This window comes from Melozone crissalis, unplaced genomic scaffold (assembly GCF_028551555.1).
Source record: "Melozone crissalis strain CALT ecotype California unplaced genomic scaffold, PUWL_Pcris_2 ptg000068l_1, whole genome shotgun sequence".
Lineage (NCBI taxonomy): Eukaryota > Metazoa > Chordata > Aves > Passeriformes > Passerellidae > Melozone > Melozone crissalis.
In genome coordinates this window covers 5,833,803-5,846,109 of record NW_026535846.1, presented here as the reverse complement: position 1 = coordinate 5,846,109, position 12,307 = coordinate 5,833,803, and positions in this window count along the sequence as shown.

Sequence of the window (12,307 nt, the reverse complement as noted above, 5' to 3'; positions counted from 1 at the left end):
CCGCTCAGAGCGCGGGCTGCGGCCGCCCGGCCCCGCGCTGCCGGCCCCGGCCCGGCCCCGCGCCGCCCGCGCCTCCCATCGCTGGATCCAGTGTCCCGCCGTCGGATGCGAACTGCACTTTATATACGTACACACTCCCCTTACATTGACATATTGGATATTTAAATGCAAGCCACACCTCACTGGCATCCCCTTTGGCTATTGCTTCCCTCCCCCACTTCTCTGATGCATTTGGCTTTTTTTTTTCTTAAAAAAAAAGGGGGGGGAAAAAAAAGAAAAAAAAAGAAAAGAGCCCGCTTCACTCCCTCTTTTATTATGAAAAAAATGGCAGGAAAAAGCTACACATCGCAGTGAGGCGTAACAGCTCTTGGCAGGTCCCCGCCAGCCGACGATGAAATCATGGAGCCCCCGCACGCACCCGCTCCCGCACCGCCGGCAGCCCCGGCCCCGATCCCGGCCCTGCTGGGCCCCGCAGCCGCGACCCCAGACCCCGCACGGGCCGAGTCGGTCGGAGCCCCCGGGTCGGTCGGTGGCCCCGGGGCTGTCGGAAGCCTCAGGTCCGTCGGTGCCGCCACCGCCTCAACCCCGAGCGTGCCCCCCACCCGCCACCCCCCGGAACGGACACGGTGGAAAAAAACAACACGTGAGGAGAGGGTCGAGACGCGTTTTTCAGCCGAACGTGTAAAAACGGAATGCGATCTTTCTGAAAGCCGATCCCACGGGCTATACGGCCGGGTTACAGCCGCCGGGAGGGGAGGGAGCCCGCGGCGGGGCCGGCCAGTACCGCTCGCTCTCCCTCCCCACCTTCCCCATGTTGGAAACAGGTGTTTCCGCGCTCTCCCGGCCCGCCGACACCGTATCTGTGCCGGCAGCTGCGGCCGCGCTGCAGACAGACGGAGCCGGGCGGGGCGGAGCGGAGCGGAGCGGGGGAACCGGCGGGAAGCGGGCACAGACGGGCCGGGAGGGACCCAGGGCAGGGAGCGCCCCCGCCCTGCCCGGCAGGCGGCGCTGCTGCTCGCGCCGCGCCGCCCCGGGGCGCTGGGCCCAGCGCGGGTGCTGAGGGCGCCCAGGTGGGCCCGGGGCTGGGATTGTCGTGTCCCTGGAGCGGGGTGCCGACCGCGCCCTCTGCCGTGCCCGCCAGGGGACAGAGACCCCACAAACAAACAACCACAAGTACCCAAAACTGCCCTCAAGCCACCAGCCCTCTCTGCTGCAGCGGCTTCCCCGGGTGGCATCAGCGTGCAGAGCTGAGGCATCGGTGATGCCCACTTCAGTGGGTATCCCCCATGGGTATCCTCTCTCCTCTCAGCAGATCCCCCTCATCTCAGCGGGTTTGTTCCCTTATCTGGTCTCTTCAGCAGACCTCTCTGCAGTGTGTCTCTCAGCGGATCTCTTCTCCATCCAATCTTCTCTGAGAAGTTCTCTTCTCTCAGTAGGTCACATCTCAGCAAGTCTACCATGTGGTGGAAGAGAACTCAGCAGGTCTGTCACTTGAGAAAGTCTCTCCCTTCCAGTGGATTTTCCTTCAGGGGGTTCCCACCTCAGTGGGTCTCTGCCCTCATCAGGTCTCTTCTCTCACAAAGTCTGCCCATGGCAGATCTAACCCCTCAGCAGGTCTTTCCCCTCGGAGAGCGTCTGCCCTACTGTGGATATGCTCTCAGTGGGTTCCTTCCCGCCATAGTGGGTCTCTCCCCTCAGAGAGTATTTCGCACTGTCGATGCTCCCTCAGATGGTCCCTGCATTGGCAGGTCTCTCCCCTCAGAAACGGTCTCCACCGCAGCGTGTTTCCCCCATTGTGAGTCTCCCCTCAGTGTATCTCTTCCCTCAGCAAGTCTATCCCATGGTCAATGGACCATCCCCTCAATGGGTGTCTCCCTCACAAGTAGATTACTGCTCAGGGGGTTCCCGCCATGGCAGGTCTCTCCCCTCAGAGAGTGTCTTCCACGCTATGGATGTGCTCTTACCCCACCATTGTGGGTCTCCCCTGAGAGTGTCTCTCCCCTTAGCCGGTTTCTTCCTCAGCAAGTCTATCCCATGGTGAGTCTTCCCACAATGTGTCTCTCCCCTCAGACTGTGTCTCCCCCAGAGTAGATTCCCTCTCAGAGTGTTCCCGCCATGGCGGATCTCCCCTTAGCATGCTTCTCCCCTCAGAAAGTCTCTCCCGATCAGGAGGTTCCTGCCATGATAGGTCTTCCCTCAGTAGGTCTCTCAGCTTGGAGAGGGTCTCTCTCATGGTGGATTCCTCCTGCCATGGGGAGAAAATCTCTCCTCCTCAGCCGGGTTCCCACCATGCTGGGTCTCTTCCCTCTCAGCTGGGTTCCCGCCATGATGGGTCTCTTCCCTACAGCTGGGTTCCCGCCATGATGGGTCTCCCCTCAGCCAGGTTCCTACCATGGTGGGTCTCTCCCCCTCAGCCAGATTCCCACCATGCTCGGTCTCCCCTCAGCTGGATTCCCGCCATGGTGGGTGTCCCCTCAGCCGGGTTCCCACTATGGTGGGTCTCTCCCCCTCAGCCGGGTTCCCGCCATGGTGGGTCTCCCCTCAGCTGGGTTCCTGCCATGGCAGGTCTCCCCTCAGCTGCGTTCTCGTCATGGTGGGTCTCTCCCCCTCAGCCGGGTTCCCGCCATGGTGGGTCTCCCCTCAGCTGGGTTCCTGCCATGGCAGGTCTCCCCTCAGCTGCGTTCTCGTCATGGTGGGTCTCTCCCCCTCAGCCAGGTTCCCGCCATGCTGGGTCTCCCCTCAGCAGGTCTCTTCCCCTCAGTAAGGTGCTGCTCCCCACATCACCCCAGAGGGAGGGTTAAAATGGTCCCTGCTTGCAGGTCCTTTCCCCCAGCCCCAGGCAGTGTTCTCTTGTGAGAACATGAAGGAAATTGTGATCCAGAGATGTGACACACCTGCCCATGTGTCTGCAGTGGGTGAGGAGCCTGGTTTTTAAATGGGGTTTGGGGTGGTTTTTCTGTCAGAGCTGTGGCCATTAAAGGGGCATTGATGCAGAATTTGACACATGAAGCCTTAAAAAACTTATGTTTTTTGGTAGAAGTATAGGCTGTTTCAGAGGTAGTAAAATCTACCGAAGTGAGTTTGTTGACTATTTGTTTATCATGTGTGGTTACATGGAGATACTAGTGTCTGAGGAGTTCAAGCATCCCACTGCAAAAATTGTGGTTTTATTGCTGTAGTATCTATATGAAGATTCAGGTGTGATGAGGTAACTGAAGGAAATAAATTGTGTTTTGGTGAAACTGACAGAGGTCCAAGATGGGGAGGGGCCAGACACAGCTGACAGGATTCCCCAAACCTGGAATTACTTTTAAGGATGTAATCCTGTAAAGGCTATGAATTTAATGCATAAGATTAATGTAAAGTGAATGATCCTACTACAATCAAAGACACTTTTCTGTGTAACCTGGTTTTGCTGATGTAAGTGTGAGGTTTGCCTGTGGATCCATAGCAAATTCATGGTTTGGAATCCTTATTTCTGCACATGTCTGAGAGCTGATCCCAGGGGGATTAAGAAGAAGGAAGACCTAGTTTCCGCAGGGCAGGACTAGCCAAACTCTGCAGAGGCCTCTGCCACTGACTTCAATCTCCTCTGGATCTGTCTACAATATCCTTAAACCCAAATCCACACAAGCACTTAGTGGAACACTTAGGAAACTGAAAAAGGTAACAGAGTTCAATTACACTACAGTAAAATCCAAGATAAAGTAAAAACTCACAAACCTTCGTGCTTAACTAATGTATAACAAAAGCAGCACAATCCCCCATCCAAGCTGACATTCCTCACTTAACTCTCCTGATTATGGTCAGCTTTTGAAGTGTCCTGCGATACATTTTATTGAGAAATCCTACATGCTGCTACAACATGTTCTATTTAGGCACAACAGGATGTGGAAAAGGTATCTTTCTCATCTTTCTTTTTTTCTTTTTCTTTTTGTCTTTAATTTCCTGGTTTATTTATGTTTTTACTAAGCTGAGGAAAAAAGCAGAGATTTGTGCCCTGTGTTTTTGAAGAGAAAGAGGGATGTATTTTAAGTACTGAAAGCTAGAATGACTCCTCCAAAAGCAGAAACAAGCTCAGTGATTTTTTTATCTATGACATAGAACACAGTTCTGCACTCAGTAATTTCTAAAAGGAGGACAAAAACTTATGCACAGTTTGTGTCACTGAACATAAGAGTGTTACAAAATTACCTTTCTGCTCAGCTTTGTTTCAGTTGATTTTCAGTTCCCCCAAGTTTATTCTTTGATTGCAGTTTGTATTGCCCACCTTGGGAACTAAAATGGCTACTGCCAAACTGTTTTTTCAGTTTTCAGAAGAATTAGCAATGATTTTTATACAGTTTGCTAAAATACACCTTGAAGACTCCTTCCACATGCTGTAGAAGTGTATTTAGTGAGGTAGTAAAAACATTAATGGCATTTACTGTCAGAGTAAATTCTATCCATGGACAGTAGCCACATTTGGTGTCTGGCTATAAAATCAAAGGAAGAGCAGGACTGGGATCTGAACAGTAAATAAATTAGAAAAGAATAAGATAAATAACTGCAATGAGCCAAGCCAGTATCTGAGCTACTAGATACTGCATATCCTCTGCCTGGGGCTATTCCATGTGGTACAGAAAAGATCAAGACAGCTGAAATAATTTGAAGTAGCAATGGCCATGAATGCAAAAACAGACGTGAAGAATATCTGAGGAAAAAGAAACAACAGAGCCTTGAGCTTTAATAAATAATACTTCTGCTTCCTTAGCACTTCCCACCTTGGGATCTCACAACAATCTATGTACACTAATTAATTAATTAATTAAGTGCTTGTGTCTTAATTAATTAAGACACAAGCAAGGTCACTGTTCAGCTCCTTTTTCCTGGACGGTCTCCTTTTCCACTAAGAGCTGTTGTCCAAAGGATATTGATGGCTTTCTGTATTTGTTTGGGATTTTGGATGCATAGCAGCCCTGCTGGAGCAGAAGCTCTGACCAGGTTTCTGTATATCCAGAAACCAGACACGTCCACCATGAGCCTTTCTGCCTTTTGTGGTGTGGTGACCATCTGTGCTGCACATGCAAGGAATGTCTGAGCTCTCCGGGCAGATAAACAGGGCAATCTCCTTTGTGAGGGGGTGAATAAACAAATTTTCTTAAGGGGAGCAGAGGATGGTTTATTGGTTTTTATCTTTGATTGGTTTTACTTAAGCTACTATTATTATTATCATTTTTGCAGTACCACTTCCAGGCCACAGACTCTGTTTGTGCTGGATACTGAGTTAACAAGCCTGTAAGAAACCTGAGTGCTTGACCTGAGGAATCTCACTGCTCTGCCTTGTGGAAGGATTCCTACTGGAAGGCAACAGAATCTCCATCAAGGTATAGAACTAGGTGTAAAATTGTGGGGTTTTCACACATTTAGAATTGGTGGCAGAATGAAGGTAAGAGTCTAAGGGATAAAGCTCTTAACTTGCCTACCTGGGTCTTGGAATCAGATGCCTAAATAAATGATGTGACTTTCAAAAGAGGAAGTACTCAGCTCTTCCAGTTATTGAGAGTTTCGTGTCAAACATGGATCTGTTTGTTTTAATTATTCCAGTACGGATTAACAGTAAAAAGCAGAACTGTTCTGGCTCAACTCTGGCTCATGAAAACTCCTGTTTGGGGGGGATTGCTGTAGCTGAGATCTGCAGTCTTTAGGGGAACAAGTAAGGGACAAATATGTGCAAATGAACATCATGTGCAAATGAACAGGGGAGCTTTGCTGACCCTCAGGTAGGTTGTTTTGCCATGGTTATGTGCCTCTTGAAAATTGCAGGTTCCTTGGCATGGCTGAGGACAGGATTGAATCCTGACTCAAATTATTCATGTTCATACATCTCCAAGTGTTGGATACTGACTGAGGAATGGGGAAGGCTCCTTTCTTGGGGTAAAGTGTGCATAATACTGTTGTCTCCACTTGTAACTTTTTTCTGGGGATTTGAGCTAGAATTACAGGGCCACTGAGTCACTATGCCTAACAGCTGACATTTGGAGCTGGTTCTCAATTGGAGCTTGTCTCTTTTGCTGTAGTTGGGGAATAAAAACAACTGCAGCTCCTCTCTGGAAAATACAGAACACGTGAAATTAAATACAAGAACTGGTTCTGGTCCTCCTCAAATAAAAAATGCTGTCCTTTAAAATGTTACTCTTCTAAGTGTGCACCTTTTAACTGTAGCAGCTTCTTATGGAATTGTCCATGACTATGATGGGGTGTGTGTTTATATTTGCATCGGTGAGTATTAGTCAAATACAAAAAAGAGTCACAGCAAAGTTCTGTCTAGCCCCATATCCTGCTCTTGATAATGGCTAATAACTTGTATATGGAAAACAGGACGAGTATGGAGTGATACTTCCTTTGGTAAACCCTCCCAGCTTCCAGTGGTTTCTGGTTTAGAGACCTTCCTGAGCTGGAGGCTGCAGCTGTATCATTGTTGTTGATATTCCTTGATGGACCTTTTTCCATAAAATTGTCTAATCTTTTTTTTTTAAACCCACTTGTATTTTTGGCTGCCATAACATCCCGTGGCAATGAGTTCCACAACATCATTAGGCATTGTGTGAAAATGAACTTCCTTTTGTTTGCTTTTGAACCCGCTTGCTGCCTGCCAGTTTGAGTTGGTGCCCTATTATTTCTGTTAAGAATACTTTAAAATAATCATTGTTGTTTACCTTTTCTGTAACAGCTTGTCTAGAACTTGATTGTTATTACCCTTGTTTTCCATGTTGAAAGGCTCTGGCTTGCTTAAGTTTTCCTTGTGCTAAGGTTTCTAATACCTCATGTGCAGCTTTGGTACATTATGCTTCTTGCCCTTTCTGTGGCTTTGTATTTCCCCAGTTACTAAAACTAGGCTCAGTATTGAAGAGATGGCCATGCTGTGGGTTTATTCAGAGGAATAATACCATTTTCTGCTTTGTTCTCATTCTTCTAAAAATTCCTAACAGGATAGTTTTCCCCAAATGCTTACAGCTGACACTGTGCTGGTCTTTTTGGACAATGATCTACTTCTCCAAGATTTCTTTCATTACTGGTAATAGAAGATTTAAAGTATGGCAAGAATGGCTTTTTCCTCATCCATTATTTTTTATCCATGGACTTAGAGTTAAATTTACTATTTTAACACCCACTGGCTTTGTACCATTAGCCACCTACCCACAGCATTTCGAGATCATTTATGGATTGTGAAGCAGCAGGAGACACATCACAGACCCTGTTCTGAGTCTACAGGGAGCTCCCACATTCCTGATGTCAAACATTTCTTTCTCTTGGTTATGATCACCAGTTATGTCACTTATTGTCTCATTCTTGCAGTAAGGCTTGTTCATGACCTGGATTTCATACCAAAGTTAATGGCCTGACAATTTCCCATGGGATACCTGTGGGGATCATCAGTTAATCCTCATAATATTGTGTTATTTTCAGCTGTGCTGCTGCCTTAAATTCATTCTCCTTGCAAAATAGTTGTAGGTGTGCGTTGAACATCAATACAAAGATTCATTGAGTTTTCTTGCTATCACCTTTTCACCTGGACTGTCTTTACAATGCCTTAGGCAGCTCTTGGTGCTGTGACTGTTCAGACTGAGGCACAGATTTACACAGTGGAACAGAGGCTGTAATTTTCTGTGGTCAAGTTGCTTTGGGACTTTTGGCCCAGTATCTGTGTATCTGTCTTTAGGGATGACACTGCTTCTCTCACTGGAGACTAAAACTGAAATATATTGGTGTGTGAGGTGGAGTTAGGAATCTGAACTCAGGGTTATTCTAGAAGTGGATGATTAGATGGGACATCCAAAAATAAAGAAGAGAGGGATGAAAAAGGAAAAAATAAAGTAAAACAAAAAAACCCCTGTCTCCTACTTATGCTGAAAGGCTCCAGTTTGTGCATTTTTGGTGAGGCATTCCAGCTTTACTGCTGTTCATGTGAATAACATTACTCAAGTTCCTTTGTACAGTACTGGGTTAATTTGTGTAGCATGCTTATAAAAACACACATAAAAACTTGAAAAACACAAATAACCTGATTTGATAATTATTCTGTAATTATTTTTTTCTGTGTATTAATTCAGTATACCTTACAAAATTTGTTCTTTTCTCTAATGAATCAGGTAATTAAAATGCAGCATTAAAAAGGCATCTAGGTACTTTGCAAACTTGGTTAGAGAAATAATTCCACAATCAAGCAACCAACTGCCCCACAAATCATGATGCTTCATCTCTAGATGTCTGTGGAGAGATGAATGAATGGGCTGAGAAAAACACTGTACGGTGTACTTGTGATGAGTTCTGCAAAAAGCCAAAGGATAGAGAGGACACAGTAAAGAGAGCACAGATCTGCTTGCTTCCCAAGACACCCACAGAAATGTTTGTTTTCAGGAGAGCTACTTGAGTTTCATAACATGAGCTTCCTTAAAATCTGTCCTGAGAAATCAGGAGTTAACAGAACCCAGTTTCTATAGCCTTAACCTTTCATAAATGCAGTATTTAGTAATCACAGTTCTGGTAGACTGAGTTTCATGTGAGATCTCAAAATGTTTCTTTTACAGCATCCTTTGCTGTGTTTGTGCAGCGTTGCTGTTGCCTTTCTCCAGATGGGAACATGCAGGAATGCAGGAGCCAGGTGCTTTGCTCAAGGACATGAGGATCTGTCTTGAGTGCAGTTAACTGGTGCCTTACTGGCACTGTGTTAGCTGTGCTTTGGTCTCAGCAGTCACCTGGATTGTGTTTGCTTCCCTTAGCATTCCTGAACTCCATGTCCTGCAAGGAAGTTACCCTGAGGATGTGTAGGGTCCTGAGCAACAAGCAAAGTCTGGATTCTCAAACTTCTGCTTTAATAGCATGAATTATTTATGGCCTTGATAAAATTTGGGGAAAAAATGAGGGGCATCTTCTCATGCAGTAGTGTTGGGAAATCCTGTTGCTGAAGTTTTCTAAAATATTAGAAATTTCTCAGATATCTCCTTCAGCATTAAATTAGTCAAAATATGAAAATTCAAGTATCCTTCTCAAACCTTGGGAGCATCAGTGTGGCAATGACTTTGAAGATTATGCTGGGGCTTTGGTTTAATGTAGTTGGAGTCTGGTTCTGTCATTAGAAAAAATCAGAATCAAATGAAAAAATTAAAATAACACTTCTGCAGCTTCCTTTGTAAACAAATCTGAAACCTTAAGGCCAGGAGAAGAACACTGTGGCTACCAACTGGTATAACTCAGGCTTCATAGAAGGAAATGATAGATCTCAGATATACACTACCTCACAGGAATATTGTAATGAAATCCAGACAGCTTCAAGGGAAAAACAAAACCTATTGATTTTAGTCCAAGGAAAGAGAGAGAAAAAGAACAGATGTGTGGAGTCTTCTGTCCACTCACTGCAATCTGTAGTGCCGACTTAGCCATTGTTTCTTCTCATGCTTCCCTCTGTAGAAATGCCTTGGTTTAGGCACCAAATGATTCAATTTGGGGTAGTAGAGAGGAAGGGGAACAAGGACCTCACGCAAGAACTGACCTAAACTCTGAGGAGGTTTGTATAATCTAATTTGCAATAAAATGGTATTTACAATGTTATCAGACAAAGCTTAGCAGTGTTAAGTTAAACAGCATATAATGTGATTAGTGGGGGAGTCATGCCCATGATGTCATACACATTCTCTGAACTCTTGGAATGGGCAGATAATGTCTCAGGCATTTATTCTCTTGTGACACACACGAAAAGCTCCTAAAGCTTTGGGGGATGGGAAGGAAATGCTCGGCACCGCGCGTGGAGCTCGCAGCACCAGAGACGGCTTCTCCCTTTGGCGCGGAGCTCGACCTGTGGTTGCACCCTGCCAGCGCAGTGCTGTGTAGTGGTTAAACCAGGCCTTTGGGAATAGTTTAGAAGCTTGAAATTCTATTCTTGACTCTGCCGCAGACTTGGGTTTTGACCGCTAAATCTTCTTTGCCTCTGGTAACTCCATTTTTAACTAGCAAAGGTAGTCAGCCGTGTCTGTGGAGTGCCCGGAGTGAGGAGCTGTATGGAGATGGAAACCACTGGCATTCTGTTCATTATGCAGAACAAATACAGCTAGACCACAAAGAGCTTTGCTGTAGATAACAGCGAGCAATTTCACAGCTAGTAATGGCCCATTCAGAGAAAATTAAATCTTTATCTTTCTGTCTCTCCGAGGCATGCAAAATGGTATTTAAAACTTTGTCTAGTCTAATTCATACGGATAAGCAATATAAATCTCACCTTTAGGTTCACATCAAATGCAATCTAGACTGTATTTATTTTAATGTTTTGCTTTTAAAAACTCTTGCTAAAAGCTGCTGAATGAGGCAGAGCTCCCTTTAAACTTTCAAGTTATTTTAATATGGTGGTTGTGAAAGGGCAGGTTCTGGAACATTTAAGAGTATTTTACTCCCCAAGTCCACCAGGGACAATAAGCCCATATCACTTCGTGCATGTTAATGTTTTATAGAAACACAAAAGTTGCATAAACATTTTTTCTGCCATGGTGTGAAGGCTGCATGAACTGTTTAACTCTGCTGCAGAGATTGACTAGGTAGTATTCCTGCTTTCAGTGATGCAAGGAATTAATACGGACTAGACATGAGGTGAAATGAGAGTTGCAGATGTGCACAATGAGATGGGGGCTGCAGAGCTGAAAAAACTTGAAGGAAGGAGGTGGACAGGAGGGAGCAAGGGAGCTTGGAAACTATGGCTCATGCAATGTCAACTCTATTATGTGTTAAAATCAACTGCAGCACTTGCAGGATCCCCATCTTTTATCAGAACAAGTAGTGATTGTCTTGGCTGTAACATTCATGTCAGTTTATGGCATTGGTGTGGATTTGTTGAGAAATGCATACAAGGATTTTATTTGACTGCAGAGGGATGCCATCAAGAATAAATCTTTGTTGTTCAGAAAGGGGAAGCCAAGCTTTTGTCTCTATGGCTGATAAATGAGGAACAGGGGCCAAGTGTAATATGAACAGAGCATTGGCCAGTCTGGTCAGACATGTGGGATGTACTAACAACAACAGGGAATGAAAGCAAAGCCTGCAGGTAGACACCTTTTAAATAATCAAGGCTGACAGTTTTACTACAGTAGCACTGTTTAACACTTTGTAGGTATGTGCTGCATCACAGATGCTGCTTATATTAAATAGTCTGCAAGCATTACACAGCTTATTTAGAGGATAACTTTTATATCAGGCATTTTTATGTTTGTTAATGTAATTACAAGTGAAATATCCCATTGTTGCTGATGCTATTGCCAATGGCTGATTCTGAATGATGTACCAGAAAGACATTTTAGATGGCCTAGATTAAACTTACAGGGCACTGGGCATCCCAGTTATTTCTCAAACACAGAACATTTCCAGGAATGGGTGTTTCTGACACTCCTTATTAAAGCCATGTACAAATAATTATTGGATTCCTGAGTAATCAGAGAAGCTGTGTTGAGGCAGGTTGCACACAGTGCCTTGAACCTTCAGGGCTGGATTATGGACATGCTGCACTATCATGTTCTGGCCTGTGCCTCAGTTTACCTATCTGTAAAAAGTGGGTGTGATGCTGTGCATAGAAACTGGCCTAGGAAAAGAGTTTTGAATTGCTACTGACAAACACCAATTAGGGATATACACAGTCCTTAAGGCGAAAAGACTTCACAAACTGTAGAGCCTGAAATCTCAGTAAGCAAAATGCCTTCCTCCCAGCTCTCACAGGAAGCAAGTTAATTGGGAGGCCAATAACTATAATGAGGCAGAACCTGGGGTTTTGCATGTGTATAGCAAAATCCTCCCCTTGGGGCCAGATTGCTGTTCCATATTATGAAAGCAGTAAAAGGTCCCCTCAGCAGGTGCTGTGTAAAGGCATTTCAGCTTTGCCTTTGCAGTGCAGGAATTGCCAAGCTATTGCTTCCCTGAGTCTCCAAATGAATTCCCCAAGTCAATGTGGAACAGCTGTGGGAGAGATACAGCCTTGAGAAAAGAGGTGGCAAAGGAACACAACAAATGGGGATTTAATCAAATAGCACATGGCTGTGAAACAGCAGCAGTGTCTTTGGGCTCAGCTTTCCTCTGGGTGAGGGAGAAACTCTCAAAGCTCAGAGAGACAAGGTGTGATCACTGTGTGCTGTTGAGGGCCTTTTGTGTGGTGAGAGTGAGCCAGTGGCAATGGCTGGGTTCATTCCTGCAGTGAGGAGCAGCACGGCTTACTTGCAAGGATGCCCAAGAACTGGAAAAAGATCATTCTTTTTTTTTCACCTGCCTGAGTGTGGCTGCTGCCTCTGCAGAG